This window comes from Oncorhynchus keta, chromosome 20 (assembly GCF_023373465.1).
Source record: "Oncorhynchus keta strain PuntledgeMale-10-30-2019 chromosome 20, Oket_V2, whole genome shotgun sequence".
Taxonomy (NCBI): Eukaryota; Metazoa; Chordata; class Actinopteri; order Salmoniformes; family Salmonidae; genus Oncorhynchus; species Oncorhynchus keta.
Genome location: NC_068440.1, coordinates 43,719,594 through 43,736,642, shown reverse-complemented (window position 1 = coordinate 43,736,642; position 17,049 = coordinate 43,719,594). Strand labels below are relative to the sequence as shown.

Sequence of the window (17,049 nt, the reverse complement as noted above, 5' to 3'; positions counted from 1 at the left end):
TAGTGGATATGGGATGGAGGATAGAGGATAGGGGTTAGAGGATAGGGGTTAGAGGATAGGGGTTAGAGGATAGGGGTTAGAGGATAGGGGTTAGTGGATATGGGATGGAGGATAGAGGATAGGGGTTAGAGGATAGGGGTTAGAGGATAGGGGTTAGTGGATATGGGATGGAGGATAGAGGATTAGGGATATAGGGGTTAGAGGATATGGGATGGAGGATAGAGGATAGGGGTTAGAGGATAGGGGTTAGAGGATAGGGGTTAGTGGATATGTTATGGAGGATAGGGGTTAGAGGATAGAGGATAGGGGTTAGTGGATATGTTATGGAGGATAGAGGATAGGGGTTAGAGGATAGGGGTTAGAGGATATGGGATGGAGGATAGAGGATAGAGGTTAGAGGATATGGGTTAGTGGATATGGGATGGAGGATGGAGGATAGAGGATAGGGGTTAGAGGATATGTTATGGAGGATAGAGGATAGGGGTTAGAGGATAGGGGTTAGAGGATAGGGGTTAGAGGATATGTTATGGAGGATAGAGGATAGGGGTTAGAGGATATGGGATGGAGGATAGAGGATAGGGGTTAGAGGATATGGGATGGAGGATAGAGGATAGGGGTTTAGAGGATATGGGTTAGTGGATATGGGATGGAGGATGGAGGATAGAGGATAGGGGTTAGAGGATAGGGGTTAGAGGATATGGGATGGAGGATAGAGGATAGAGGATAGGGGTTAGAGGATAGGGGTTAGTGGATATGTTATGGAGGATAGAGGATAGGGGTTAGAGGATAGGGGTTAGAGGATATGTTATGGAGGATAGAGGATAGGGGTTAGAGGATATGGGATGGAGGATAGAGGATAGGGGTTAGAGGATATGGATGATGGAGGATAGAGGATAGGGTTAGAGGATATGGGATGGAGGATAGAGGATAGACAGATAGAGGATAGAGATGGAGGATTAGAGATGATAGAGGATGGGGTTAGAGGATAGATGATTAGTGGATATGGGATGGAGGATAGAGGATAGAGGATAGAGGGTTAGATGATTGGGGTTAGTGGATATGGGATGGAGGATAGAGGATAGGGGTTAGAGATAGGGGTTAGTGGATATGGGATGGAGGATAGAGGATAGGGGTTAGAGGATAGAGGATAGGGGTTAGAGGATAGGGGGTTAGAGGATATGGGATGGAGGATAGAGGATAGAGGTTAGAGGATATGGGTTAGAGGATAGGGGTTAGAGGATATGGGATGGAGGATAGAGGATAGAGGATAGGGGTTAGAGGATATGGGATGGAGGATAGAGGATAGAGATAGGGGTTAGAGGATAGGGGTTAGTGGATATGTTATGGAGGATAGAGGATAGGGGTTAGAGGATAGGGGTTAGAGGATATGTTATGAGGATAGAGGATAGGGGTTAGAGGATATGGGATGGAGGATAGAGGATAGGGGTTAGAGGATATGGGATGGAGGATAGAGGATAGAGGATAGGGGTTAGAGGATATGGGATGGAGGATAGAGGATAGAGGATAGGGGTTAGAGGATAGGGGTTAGTGGATATGTTATGGAGGATAGAGGATAGGGGTTAGAGGATAGGGGTTAGAGGATATGTTATGAGGATAGAGGATAGGGGTTAGAGGATATGGGATGGAGGATAGAGATAGACAGGGTTAGAGGATATGGGATGGAGGATAGAGGATAGGGGTTAGAGGATAGAGGTTAGTGGATATGGGATGGAGGATAGAGGATAGGGGTTAGAGGATATGGGATGGAGGATAGAGGATAGAGGATAGGGGTTAGAGGATATGGGATGGAGGATAGAGGATAGAGGATAGGGGTTAGAGGATAGGGGTTAGTGGATATGTTATGGAGGATAGAGGATAGGGTTAGAGGATAGGGGTTAGAGGATATGTTATGGAGGATAGAGGATAGGGGTTAGAGGATATGGGATGGAGGATAGAGGATAGGGGTTAGAGGATATGGGATGGAGGATAGAGGATAGGGGTTAGAGGATATGGGATGGAGGTTAGAGGATAGAGGATAGGGGTTAGAGGATAGGGGTTAGTGGATATGGGATGGAGGATCGAGGATAGAGGATAGAGGATAGGGGTTAGAGGATAGGGGTTAGAGGATAGGGGTTAGTGATATGTTATGGAGGATAGAGGATAGGGGTTAGAGGATATGGGATGGAGGATAGAGGTTAGAGATATGGGATGGAGGATAGAGGATAGGGGTTAGAGGATAGGGGTTAGAGGATATGGGATGGAGGATAGAGGATAGAGGATAGGGGTTAGAGGATAGGGGTTAGTGGATATGGGATGGAGGATAGAGGATAGGGGTTAGTGGATAGGGGTTAGTGGATATGGGATGGAGGATAGAGGATAGAGGATAGGGGTTAGAGGATAGAGGTTAGTGGATATGGGATGGAGGATAGAGGATAGAGGATAGGGGTTAGAGGATAGAGGTTAGTGGATATGGGATGGAGGATAGAGGATAGAGGATAGGGGTTAGAGGATAGGGGTTAGTAGATATGGGATGGAGGATCGAGGATAGGGGTTAGAGGATAGGGGTTAGAGTATAGAGGATAGGGGTTAGAGGATAGGGGTTAGAGGATAGAGATAGGGATATGGGATGGAGGATAGAGGTTAGAGGATAGGGGATAGAGGATAGGGGTTAGTGGATATGGGATGGAGGATAGAGGATAGGGGTTAGAGGATAGGGGTTAGAGGATATGGGATGGAGGATAGAGGATAGAGATAGGGGTTAGAGGATAGGGGTTAGTGGATATGTTATGGAGGATAGAGGATAGGGGTTAGAGGATAGGGGTTAGAGGATATGTTATGGAGGATAGAGGATAGGGGTTAGAGGATATGGGATGGAGGATAGAGGATAGGGGTTAGAGGATATGGGATGGAGGATAGAGGATAGGGTTAGAGGATAGGGGTTAGTGGATATGTTATGGAGGATCGAGGATAGAGGATAGGGGTTAGAGGATAGAGGTTAGTGGATATGGGATGGAGGATAGAGGATAGAGGATAGGGGGTTAGAGGATAGAGGTTAGTGGATATGGGATGGAGGATAGAGGATAGGGGTTAGTGGATATGGGATGGAGGATAGAGGATAGAGGATAGGGGTTAGAGGTTAGGGGTTAGAGGATAGAGGATAGGGTTTAGAGGATAGGGGTTAGAGGATAGGGGTTAGAGGATAGAGGTTAGAGGATAGGGGTTAGAGGATAGGGGTTAGAGGATAGGGGTTAGTGGATATGGGATGGAGGATAGAGGATAGAGGATAGGGGTTAGAGGATAGGGGTTAGAGGATATGGGATGGAGGATAGAGGATAGGGGTTAGAGGATAGGGGTTAGTGGATATGGGATGGAGGATAGAGGATAGAGGATAGGGGTTAGAGGATAGAGGTTAGTGGATATGGGATGGAGGATAGAGGATAGAGGATAGGGGTTAGAGGATAGGGGTTAGTGGATATGGGATGGAGGATAGAGGATAGAGGATAGGGGTTAGAGGATAGAGGTTAGTGGATATGGGATGGAGGATAGAGGATAGGGGTTAGAGGATAGGGGTTAGTGGATATGGGATGGAGGATAGAGGATAGGGGTTAGAGGATATGGGTTAGTGGATATGTTATGGAGGATCGAGGACAGAGGATAGGGGTTAGAGGATAGGGGGTTAGTGGATATGGGATGGAGGATAGAGGATAGGGGTTAGAGGATAGAGGTTAGTGGATATGGGATAGAGGATCGAGGATAGAGGATAGGGGTTAGAGGATAGAGGTTAGTGGATATGGGATGGAGGATGGAGGATAGAGGATAGGGGTTAGAGGATAGGGGTTAGTGGATATGGGATGGAGGATAGAGGATAGGGGTTAGAGGATAGAGGTTAGGGGTTAGAGGATAGGGGTTAGAGGATATGGGATGGAGGATCGAGGATAGAGGATAGGGGTTAGAGGATAGAGGTTAGTGGATATGGGATGGAGGATCGAGGATAGAGGATAGGGGTTAGAGGATATGGGATGGAGGATAGAGGATAGAGGATAGAGGATAGGGGTTAGAGGATATGGGATGGAGGATCGAGGATAGAGGATAGGGGTTAGAGGATAGGGGTTAGTGGATATGTTATGGAGGATCGAGGATAGAGGATAGGGGTTAGTGGATATGGGATGGAGGATCGAGGATAGAGGATAGGGGTTAGAGGATAGGGGTTAGTGGATATGGGATGGAGGATAGAGGATAGGGGTTAGAGGATAGGGGTTAGAGGATATGGGATGGAGGATCGAGGATAGAGGATAGGGGTTAAAGGATAGAGGTTAGTGGATATGGGATGAAGGATCGAGGATAGAGGATAGGGGTTAGAGGATAGAGGTTAGTGGATATGGGATGGAGGATCGAGGATAGAGGATAGGGGTTAGAGGATATGGGATGGAGGATAGAGGATAGAGGTTAGAGGATTGGGGTTAGAGGATAAGGGTTAGTGAATATGGGATGGAGGATAGAGGATAGGGGTTAGAGGATAGGGGTTAGAGGATAGGGGTTAGAGGATAGAGGTTAGAGGATAAGGGTTAGTGAATATGGGATGGAGGATAGAGGATAGGGGTTAGAGGATAGGGGTTGAGGATAGGGGATAGAGGATAGGGGTTAGAGGATAGGGGTTAGAGGATGGAGGATAGAGGATAGAGGTTGGAGGATAAGGGTTAGTGAATATGGGATGGAGGATCGAGGATAGGGGTTAGAGGATAGGGGTTAGAGGATAGGGGTTAGTGGATAGAGGATAGGGGTTAGTGGATAGAGGTTAGTGGATATGGGATGGAGGATAGAGGATAGAGGATAGGGGTTAGTGGATAGGGGTTAGTGGATATGGGATGGAGGATAGAGGATAGGGGTTAGAGGATATGGGATGGAGGATAGAGGATAGAGGATAGGGGTTAGAGGATAGGGGTTAGTGGATATGGGATGGAGGATAGAGGATAGGGGTTAGAGGATAGGGGTTAGAGGATAGAGGATAGAGGATAGAGGATAGGGGTTAGAGGATAGGGGTTAGTGGATATGGGATGGAGGATAGAGGATAGAGGATAGAGGATAGGGGTTAGAGGATAGGGGTTAGAGGATAGGGGTTAGAGGATAGGGGTTAGAGGATAGGGGTTAGAGGATAGGGGTTAGAGGATAGGGGTTAGAGGATAGGGGTTAGAGGATAGAGGATAGGGGTTAGAGGATAGGGGTTAGAGGATAGGGGTTAGAGGATAGGGGTTAGAGGATAGGGGTTAGAGGATAGGGGTTAGAGGATAGGGGTTAGTGGATAGAGGGATAGGGGTTAGAGGATGGGGGTTAGAGGATAGGGGTTAGTGGATATGTTATGGAGGATAGAGGATAGGGGTTAGAGGATAGGGGTTAGTGGATATGTTATGGAGGATAGAGGATAGAGGTTAGAGGATATGGGATGGAGGATAGGGGTTAGTGGATATGGGATGGAGGATCGAGGATAGAGGATAGGGGTTAGGGATAGAGGTTAGTGGATATGGGATGGAGGATGGAGGGATAGAGGATAGGGGTTAGAGGATAGGGGTTAGAGGATAGGGGTTAGTGGATATGGGATGGAGGATAGAGGATATGGGGTTAGAGGATAGGGGTTAGAGGATAGGGGTTAGAGGATAGGGGTTAGTGGATAGGGGTTAGAGGATAGAGGATATGGGGTTAGAGGATAGGGGTTAGAGGATAGGGGTTAGAGGATAGGGGTTAGAGGATAGGGGTTAGAGGGATAGGGGTTAGAGGATAGGGGTTAGAGGATAGGGGTTAGAGGATAGGGGTTAGAGGATAGGGGTTAGGGATATGGGGTTAGAGGATAGGGGTTAGAGGATAGAGGATAGGGGTTAGAGGATAGGGGTTAGTGGATATGGGATGGAGGATAGAGGATAGAGGATAGGGGATAGAGGATAGGGGTTAGGGATAGGGGTTGGAGGGATAGGGGTTAGAGGATAGGGGTTAGAGGATGGGGGTTAGAGGATAGGGGTTAGAGGATATGGGGTTAGAGGATAGGGGTTAGAGGATGAGGATAGGGGTTAGAGGATATGGGTTAGTGGATATGGGATGGAGGATAGGGGTTAGTGGATAGGGGTTAGAGGATAGAGGATATGGGGTTAGAGGATAGGGGATAGAGGATAGGGGTTAGAGGATAGGGATATGGGGTTAGAGGATAGGGGTTAGAGGATAGAGGATAGGGGTTAGTGGATAGGGGTTAGAGGATAGGGGTTAGAGGATATGGGATGGAGGATAGAGGATAGAGGATAGGGATTAGAGGATGGGGGATTAGTGGATATGTTATGGAGGATAGAGGATAGGGGTTAGAGGATAGGGGTTAGAGGATATGTTATGGAGGATAGAGGATAGGGGTTAGAGGATATGGGATGGAGGATAGAGGATAGGGGTTAGAGGATATGGGATGGAGGATAGAGGATAGGGGTTAGAGGATATGGGATGGAGGATAGAGGATAGGGGTTAGAGGATAGGGGATAGAGGATAGGGGATAGAGGATAGGGGTTAGAGGATAGGGGTTAGTGGATATGGGATGGAGGATAGAGGATAGAGGATAGGGGTTAGAGGATAGGGGTTAGAGGATATGGGATGGAGGATAGAGGATAGGGGTTAGAGGATAGGGGTTAGTGGATATGGGATGGAGGATAGAGGATAGGGGTTAGAGGATAGAGGATAGGGGTTAGAGGATAGGGGGTTGAGGATATGGGATGGAGGATAGAGGATAGAGGTTAGAGGATATGGGTTAGAGGATAGGGGTTAGAGGATATGGGATGGAGGATAGAGGATAGAGGATAGGGGTTAGAGGATATGGGATGGAGGATAGAGGATAGAGGATAGGGGATTAGAGGGGGTTAGTGGATATGTTATGGAGGATAGAGGATAGGGGTTAGAGGATAGGGGTTAGAGGATATGTTATGGAGGATAGAGGATAGGGGTTAGAGGATATGGGATGGAGGATAGAGGATAGGGGTTAGAGGATATGGGATGGAGGATAGAGGATAGAGGATAGGGGTTAGAGGATATGGGATGGAGGATAGAGGATAGAGGATAGGGGTTAGAGGATAGGGGTTAGTGGATATGTTATGGAGGATAGAGGATAGGGGTTAGAGGATAGGGGTTAGAGGATATGTTATGGAGGATAGAGGATAGGGGTTAGAGGATATGGGATGGAGGATAGAGGATAGGGGTTAGAGGATATGGGATGGAGGATAGAGGATAGGGGTTAGAGGATAGAGGTTAGTGGATATGGGATGGAGGATAGAGGATAGAGGATAGGGGTTAGAGGATAGGGGTTAGTGGATATGGGATGGAGGATAGAGGATAGAGGATAGGGGTTAGAGGATAGGGGTTAGAGGATAGGGGTTAGTGGATATGGGATGGAGGATAGAGGATAGAGGATAGGGGTTAGAGGATAGAGGTTAGAGGATAGGGGTTAGAGGATAGGGGTTAGAGGATAGAGGATAGGGGTTAGAGGATAGGGGTTAGAGGATAGGGGTTAGAGGATAGGGGTTAGAGGATAGGGGTTAGAGGATAGGGGTTAGAGGATAGGGGATTAGAGGATAGGGGTTAGAGGATAGGGGGTTAGAGGATAGGGTTAGAGGATATGGGGTTAGAGGATAGGGGTTAGAGGATAGAGGATAGGGGTTAGAGGATAGGGGTTAGTGGATATGGGATGGAGGATAGAGGATAGAGGATAGGGGTTAGAGGATAGGGGTTAGAGGATAGGGGTTAGAGGATAGGGGTTAGAGGATAGGGGTTGGAGGATAGGGGTTGGAGGATAGGGGTTAGAGGATATGGGGTTAGAGGATAGGGGTTAGAGGATAGAGGATAGGGGTTAGAGGATATGGGTTAGTGGATATGGGATGGAGGATAGGGGTTAGTGGATAGGGGTTAGAGGATAGAGGATATGGGGTTAGAGGATAGGGGTTGAGGATAGGGGTTAGGGATAGAGGATATGGGGTTAGAGGATAGGGGTTAGAGGATAGAGGATAGGGGTTAGTGGATAGGGGTTAGAGGATAGGGGTTAGAGGATATGGGATGGAGGATAGAGGATAGAGGATAGGGGTTAGAGGATAGGGGTTAGAGGATATGGGATGGAGGATAGAGGATAGGGGTTAGAGGATAGGGGTTAGAGGATAGAGGATAGAGGATAGGGGTTAGAGGATAGGGGTTAGAGGATAGAGGATAGGGGTTAGAGGATATGGGATGGAGGATAGAGGATAGGGGTTAGAGGATATGGGATGGAGGATAGAGGATAGGGGTTAGAGGATATGGGATGGAGGATAGAGGATAGAGGATAGGGGTTAGAGGATAGGGGTTAGTGGATATGGGATGGAGGATAGAGGATAGAGGATAGGGGTTAGAGGATAGGGGTTAGTGGATATGGGATGGAGGATAGAGGATAGGGGTTAGAGGATAGGGGTTAGTGGATATGGGATGGAGGATAGAGGATAGGGGTTAGAGGATAGAGGATAGGGGTTAGAGGATAGGGGTTAGAGGATATGGGATGGAGGATAGAGGATAGAGGTTAGAGGATATGGGTTAGAGGATAGGGGTTAGAGGATATGGGATGGAGGATAGAGGATAGAGGATAGGGGTTAGGGATATGGGATGGAGGATAGAGGGATAGAGGATAGGGGTTAGAGGATAGGGGGTTAGTGGATATGTTATGGAGGATAGAGGATAGGGGTTAGAGGATAGGGGTTAGAGGATATGTTATGGAGGATAGAGGATAGGGGTTAGAGGATATGGGATGGAGGATAGAGGATAGGGGTTAGAGGATATGGGATGGAGGATAGAGGATAGAGGATAGGGGTTAGAGGATATGGGATGGAGGATAGAGGATAGAGGGATAGGGGTTAGAGGATAGGGGTTAGTGGATATGTTATGGAGGATAGAGAGGATAGGGGTTAGAGGATAGGGGTTAGAGGATATGTTATGGAGGATAGAGGATAGGGGTTAGAGGATATGGGATGGAGGATAGAGGATAGGGGTTAGAGGATATGGGATGGAGGATAGAGGATAGGGGTTAGAGGGATAGAGGTTAGTGGATATGGGATGGAGGATAGAGGATAGGGGTTAGAGGATATGGGATGGAGGATAGAGGATGAGGATAGGGGTTAGAGGATATGGGATGGAGGATAGAGGATAGAGGATAGGGGTTAGAGGATAGGGGTTAGTGGATATGTTATGGAGGATAGAGGATAGGGGTTAGAGGATAGGGGTTAGAGGATATGTTATGGAGGATAGAGGATAGGGGTTAGAGGATATGGGATGGAGGATAGAGGATAGGGGTTAGAGGATATGGGATGGAGGATAGAGGATAGGGGTTAGAGGATATGGGATGGAGGTTAGAGGATAGAGGATAGGGGTTAGAGGATAGGGGTTAGTGGATATGGGATGGAGGATCGAGGATAGAGGATAGAGGATAGGGGTTAGAGGATATGGGGTTATGGAGGATAGGATAGAGGATAGGGGTTAGAGGATATGGGATGGAGGATAGAGGTTAGAGGATATGGGATGGAGGATAGAGGATAGGGGTTAGAGGATAGGGGTTAGAGGATATGGGATGGAGGATAGAGGTTAGAGGATATGGGATGGAGGATAGAGGATAGGGGTTAGTGGATAGGGGTTAGTGGATATGGGATGGAGGATCGAGGATAGGGGGTTAGAGGATAGGGGTTAGTGGATATGTTATGGAGGATCGAGGATAGAGGATAGGGGTTAGAGGATAGAGGTTAGTGGATATGGGATGGAGGATAGAGGATAGAGGATAGGGGTTAGAGGATAGAGGTTAGTGGATATGGGATGGAGGATAGAGGATAGAGGATAGGGGTTAGAGGATAGGGGTTAGTGGATATGGGATGGAGGATCGAGGATAGGGGTTAGAGGATAGAGGATAGAGGATAGGGGTTAGAGGATAGGGGATAGAGGATAGAGGATAGAGGATAGGGGATAGAGGATAGAGGTTAGAGGATAGGGGATAGAGGATAGGGGTTAGTGGATATGGGATGGAGGATAGAGGATAGGGGTTAGAGGATAGGGGTTAGAGGATATGGGATGGAGGATAGAGGATAGAGGATAGGGGTTAGAGGATAGGGGTTAGTGGATATGGGATGGAGGATAGAGGATAGGGGTTAGAGGATAGGGGTTAGAGGATATGGGATGGAGGATAGAGGATAGGGGTTAGTGGATATGGGATGGAGGATAGAGGATAGGGGTTAGAGGATAGGGGTTAGTGGATAGAGGATAGGGGTTAGAGGATAGGGGTTAGTGGATATGTTATGGAGGATCGAGGATAGAGGATAGGGGTTAGAGGATAGAGGTTAGTGGATATGGGATGGAGGATAGAGGATAGAGGATAGGGTTAGAGGATAGAGGTTAGTGGATATGGGATGGAGGATAGAGGATAGGGGTTAGTGGATATGGGATGGAGGATAGAGGATAGAGGATATGGGTTAGAGGATAGGGGTTAGAGGATATGGGATGGGGGATAGAGGATAGGGGTTAGAGGATAGAGGTTAGAGGATAGAGGTTAGAGGATAGGGGTTAGAGGATAGGGGTTAGAGGATAGGGGTTAGTGGATATGGGATGGAGGATAGAGGATAGAGGATAGGGGTTAGAGGATAGAGGTTAGTGGATATGGGATGGAGGATAGAGGATAGGGGTTAGAGGATAGGGGTTAGTGGATATGGGATGGAGGATAGAGGATAGAGGATAGGGGTTAGAGGATAGAGGTTAGTGGATATGGGATGGAGGATAGAGGATAGAGGATAGGGGTTAGAGGATAGGGGTTAGTGGATATGGGATGGAGGATAGAGGATAGAGGATAGGGGTTAGAGGATAGAGGTTAGTGGATATGGGATGGAGGATAGAGGATAGAGGATAGGGGTTAGAGGATAGGGGTTAGTGGATATGGGATGGAGGATAGAGGATAGGGGTTAGAGGATAGGGGTTAGTGGATATGGGATGGAGGATAGAGGATAGAGGATAGGGGTTAGAGGATAGGGGTTAGTGGATATGGGATGGAGGATAGAGGATAGGGGTTAGAGGATAGAGGTTAGTGGATATGGGATGGAGGATAGAGGATAGAGGATAGGGGTTAGAGGATAGAGGTTAGTGGATATGGGATGGAGGATAGAGGATAGAGGATAGGGGTTAGAGGATAGGGGTTAGTGGATATGGGATGGAGGATAGAGGATAGGGGTTAGAGGATAGAGGTTAGGGGTTAGAGGATAGGGGTTAGAGGATATGGGATGGAGGATCGAGGATAGAGGATAGGGGTTAGAGGATAGAGGTTAGTGGATATGGGATGGAGGATAGAGGATAGAGGATAGGGGTTAGAGGATATGGGATGGAGGATAGAGGATAGAGGATAGAGGATAGGGGTTAGAGGATATGGGATGGAGGATCGAGGATAGAGGATAGGGGTTAGAGGATAGGGGTTAGTGGATATGTTATGGAGGATCGAGGATAGAGGATAGGGGTTAGTGGATATGGGATGGAGGATCGAGGATAGAGGATAGGGGTTAGAGGATAGGGGTTAGTGGATATGGGATGGAGGATAGAGGATAGGGGTTAGAGGATAGAGGTTAGTGGATATGGGATGGAGGATCGAGGATAGAGGATAGGGGTTAGAGGATAGAGGTTAGGGGTTAGAGGATAGGGGTTAGTGGATATGGGATGGAGGATCGAGGATAGAGCATATGGGTTAGAGGATAGAGGCTAGTGGATATGGGATGGAGGATAGGGGTTAGAGGATAGAGGTTAGTGGATATGGGATGGAGGATAGAGGATAGGGGTTAGAGGATAGGGGTTAGAGGATAGGGGATAGAGGATAGAGGTTAGAGGATAAGGGATAGTGAATATGGGATGGAGGATAGAGGACAGGGGTTAGAGGATAGAGGATAGGGGTTAGAGGATATGGGATGGAGGATAGAGGATAGAGGATAGTTGTTAGAGGATAGAGGATAGAGGTTAGAGGATAGAGGTTAGAGGATAGAGGATAGGGGATAGAGGATAGAGGTTAGAGGATAGGGGTTAGTGGATAGAGGATAGGGATTAGTGGATAGAGGTTAGTGGATATGGGATGGAGGATAGAGGATAGAGGATAGGGGTTAGTGGATAGGGGTTAGTGGATATGGGATGGAGGATAGAGGATAGGGGTTAGAGGATATGGGATGGAGGATAGAGGATAGAGGATAGGGGTTAGAGGATAGGGGTTAGTGGATATGTTATGGAGGATAGAGGATAGGGGTTAGAGGATAGGGGTTAGTGGATATGTTATGGAGGATAGAGGATAGAGGATAGGGGTTAGAGGATAGGGGTTAGTGGATATGGGATGGAGGATCGAGGATAGAGGATAGAGGATAGGGGTTAGAGGATAGGGGTTAGAGGATAGGGGTTAGAGGATAGGGGTTAGAGGATAGGGGTTAGAGGATAGGGGTTAGAGGATAGGGGTTAGAGGATAGAGGATAGGGGTTAGAGGATAGGGGTTAGAGGATAGGGGTTAGAGGATAGGGGTTAGAGGATAGGGGTTAGAGGATAGGGGTTAGAGGATAGGGGTTAGAGGATAGAGGATAGGGGTTAGAGGATAGGGGTTAGAGGATAGGGGTTAGTGGATATGGGATGGAGGATAGAGGATAGGGGTTAGAGGATAGGGGTTAGTGGATATGTTATGGAGGATAGAGGATAGAGGTTAGAGGATATGGGATGGAGGATAGGGGTTAGTGGATATGGGATGGAGGATCGAGGATAGAGGATAGGGGTTAGAGGATAGAGGTTAGTGGATATGGGATGGAGGATGGAGGATAGAGGATAGGGGTTAGAGGATAGGGGTTAGAGGATAGGGGTTAGTGGATATGGGATGGAGGATAGAGGATAGGGGTTAGAGGATAGGGGTTAGAGGATAGGGGTTAGAGGATAGGGGTTAGTGGATAGGGGTTAGAGGATAGAGGATAGGGGTTAGAGGATAGGGGTTAGAGGATAGGGGTTAGAGGATAGGGGTTAGAGGATAGGGGTTAGAGGATAGGGGTTAGAGGATAGGGGTTAGAGGGATAGGGGTTAGAGGATAGGGGTTAGAGGATAGGGGTTAGAGGATAGGGGTTAGAGGATAGAGGATAGGGGTTAGAGGATAGGGGTTAGTGGATATGGGATGGAGGATAGAGGATAGAGGATAGGGGTTAGAGGATAGGGGTTAGAGGATAGGGGTTAGAGGATAGGGGTTAGAGGATAGGGGTTAGAGGATAGGGGTTAGAGGATAGGGGTTAGAGGATAGGGGTTAGAGGATAGGGGTTAGAGGATAGAGGATAGGGGTTAGAGGATAGGGGTTAGTGGATATGGGATGGAGGATAGAGGATAGAGGATAGGGGTTAGAGGATAGAGGATAGGGGTTAGAGGATAGGGGTTAGAGGATAGGGGATGGAGGATAGAGGATAGGGGTTAGAGGATAGGGGTTAGAGGATAGAGGATAGGGGTTAGTGGATAGGGGTTAGAGGATAGAGGATAGGGGTTAGAGGATAGGGGTTAGAGGATAGAGGATAGGGGTTAGAGGATAGGGGTTAGTGGATATGGGATGGAGGATAGAGGATAGGGGTTAGAGGATAGGGGTTAGAGGATAGGGGTTAGAGGATAGAGGTTAGAGGATAGAGGTTAGAGGATAGGGGTTAGAGGATAGAGGATATGGGGTTAGAGGATAGAGGTTAGAGGATATGGGATGGAGGATAGGGGTTAGTGGATAGGGGTTAGAGGATAGAGGATATGGGGTTAGAGGATAGGGGTTAGAGGATAGAGGATAGGGGTTAGAGGATAGAGGTTAGTGGATATGGGATGGAGGATAGGGGTTAGTGGATAGGGGTTAGAGGATAGAGGATATGGGGTTAGAGGATAGGGGTTAGAGGATAGAGGATGGAGGATAGGGGTTAGTGGATAGGGGTTAGAGGATAGAGGATATGGGGTTAGAGGATAGGGGTTAGAGGATAGAGGATAGGGGTTAGAGGATAGAGGTTAGTGGATATGGGATAGAGGATAGAGGATAGAGGATAGGGGTTAGTGGATATGGGATGGAGGATAGAGGATAGGGGTTAGAGGATAGAGGATAGGAGTTAGAGGATAGGGGTTAGAGGATAGAGGTTAGTGGATATGGGATGGAGGATAGAGGATAGAGGATAGAGGATAGGGGTTAGTGGATAGGGGTTAGAGGATATGTGGTCCTTCTGTAGCTCAGTTGGTAGAGCATGGCGCTTGTAACGCCAGGGTAGTGGGTTCGATTCCCGGGACCACCCATACGTAGAATGTATGCACACATGACTGACTGTAAGTCGCTTTGGATAAAAGCGTCTGCTAAATGACATATATTATTATTTATTATTATATATGGGATGGAGGATCGAGGATAGAGGATAGGGGTTAGAGGATAGGGGTTAGTGGATATGTTATGGAGGATAGAGGATAGGGGTTAGAGGATAGGGGATGGAGGATAGAGGATAGAGGATAGGGGTTAGTGGATAGGGGATGGAGGATAGAGGATAGAGGATAGGGGTTAGAGGATAGAGGTTAGTGGATATGGGATGGAGGATAGAGGATAGAGGATAGAGGATAGGGGTTAGTGGATAGGGGTTAGAGGATATGGGATGGAGGATAGAGGATAGAGTAAAAGAGGATAGAGTAAAAGAGGATAGAGTAAAAGAGGATAGAGGATAGAGGTTAGTGGATAGGGGTTAGTGGATATGGGATGGAGGATAGAGGATAGAGGATAGAGGATAGGGGTTAGAGGATAGAGGATAGGGGTTAGAGGATAGGGGTTAGAGGATAGAGGTTAGAGGATAGGGGTTAGTGGATAGGGGTTAGTGGATATGTTATGGAGGATCGAGGATAGAGGATAGAGGATAGGGGTTAGAGGATAGAGGTTAGAGGATAGGGGTTAGAGGATAGGGGTTAGAGGATAGGGGTTAGAGGATAGAGGTTAGAGGATAGGGGTTAGAGGATAGGGGTTAGAGGATAGGGGTTAGTGGATATGGGATGGAGGATCGAGGATAGAGGATAGAGGATAGGGGTTAGAGGATAGAGGTTAGAGGATAGGGGTTAGAGGATAGGGGTTAGAGGATAGGGGTTAGAGGATAGAGGTTAGAGGATAGGGGTTAGAGGATAGGGGTTAGAGGATAGGGGTTAGTGGATATGGGATGGAGGATAGAGGATAGGGGTTAGAGGATAGGGGTTAGAGGATAGAGGTTAGAGGATAGGGGTTAGAGGTTAGGGGTTAGAGGATAGAGGATAGGGTTTAGAGGATAGAGGTTAGAGGATAGAGGATATGGGTTAGAGGATAGAGGTTAGAGGATAGGGGTTAGAGGTTAGGGGTTAGAGGATAGAGGATAGGGGTTAGAGGATAGGGGTTCAAGGATAGAGGATAGGGGTTAGAGGATAGGGGTTAGAGGATAGAGGATAGGGGTTAGAGGTTAGAGGATAGAGGATAGGGGTTAGAGGATAGAGGATAGGGGTTAGAGGATAGGGGTTAGAGGATAGAGGATAGGGGTTAGAGGATAGGGGATAGGAGTTAGAGGATAGAGGATAGGGGTTAGAGGATAGAGGTTAGAGGATAGGGTTTAGAGGATAGAGGTTAGAGGATAGTGGATAGGGGTTAGGGGATAGGGGTTAGAGGATAGGGGTTAGAGGATAGAGGTTAGAGGATAGAGGTTAGTTGATAGAGGTTAGAGGATAGAGGATAGGGGTTAGAGGATAGAGGTTAGAGGATAGGGGATAGAGGATAGGGATTAGAGGATAGAGGTTAGAGGATAGAGGATAGGGGTTAGAGGATAGAGGTTAGAGGATAGGGGTTAGAGTATAGAGGTTAGAGGATAGAGGATAGGGGTTAGAGGATAGGGGTTAGAGGATAGGGTTTAGAGGATAGAGGATAGGGGTGAGAGGATAGAGGTTAGAGGATAGAGGATAGGGGTTAGAGGATAGGGTTTAGAGGATAGAGGTTAGAGGATAGAGGTTAGAGGATAGAGGATAGAGGTTAGAGGATAGAGGTTAGAGGATAGAGGATAGGGGTTAGAGGATAGGGTTTAGAGGATAGAGGTTAGAGGATAGAGGATAGAGGTTAGAGGATAGAGGATAGGGGTTAGAGGATAGAGGTTAGAGGATAGAGGTTAGAAGATAGAGGTTAGAGGATAGAGGTTAGAGGATAGAGGATAGGGGTTAGAGGATAGAGGTTAGAGGATAGGGGTTAGAGGATAGAGGTTAGAGGATAGGGGATAGAGGATAGAGGTTAGAGGATAGGGGTTAGAGGATAGAGGTTAGAGGTTAGAGGATAGGGGTTAAGAGGATAGGGGTTAGAGGATAGAGGATAGGGGTTAGAGGTTAGATGATAGGGGTTAGAGGTTAGGGGTTAGAGGATAGAGGTTAGAGGATAGAGGTTAGAGGATAGAGGATAGGGGTAAGAGGATAGAGGTTAGAGGATAGAGGATAGGGGTTAGAGGATAGGGTTTAGAGGATAGAGGTTAGAGGATAGAGGATAGAGGTTAGAGGATAGAGGATAGGGGTTAGAGGTTAGAGGATAGAGGTTAGAAGATAGAGGTTAGAGGATAGAGGTTAGAGGATAGAGGATAGGGGTTAGAGGATAGAGGTTAGAGGATAGGGGTTAGAGGATAGAGGTTAGAGGATAGGGGATAGAGGATAGAGGTTAGAGGATAGGGGTTAGAGGATAGGGGTTAAGAGGATAGGGGTTAGAGGATAGAGGATAGGGGTTAGAGGTTAGATGATAGGGGTTAGAGGTTAGGGGTTAGAGGATAGAGGTTAGAGGATAGAGGTTAGAGGATAGAGGATAGGGGTAAGAGGATAGAGGTTAGAGGATAGGGGTTAGAGGATAGAGGTTAGAGGATAGAGGTTAGATGATAGGGGTTAGAGGTTAGGGGTTAGAGGATAGAGGTTAGAGGATAGAGGTTAGAGGATAGAGGATAGAGGATAGGGGATAGAGGATAGGGGTTAGAGGATAGAGGATAGGGGTTAGAGGATAGAGGT

At 47.4% G+C, this 17,049-nt stretch overlaps 1 protein-coding gene across 32 annotated transcripts in view; it reads left to right on the top strand.

Moving 5' to 3' along the window:
* Positions 1-17,049, top strand: part of necab1 (N-terminal EF-hand calcium binding protein 1) — a 147,128-nt gene that overhangs the window by 73,577 nt on the left and 56,502 nt on the right. The window lies entirely within an intron of this gene.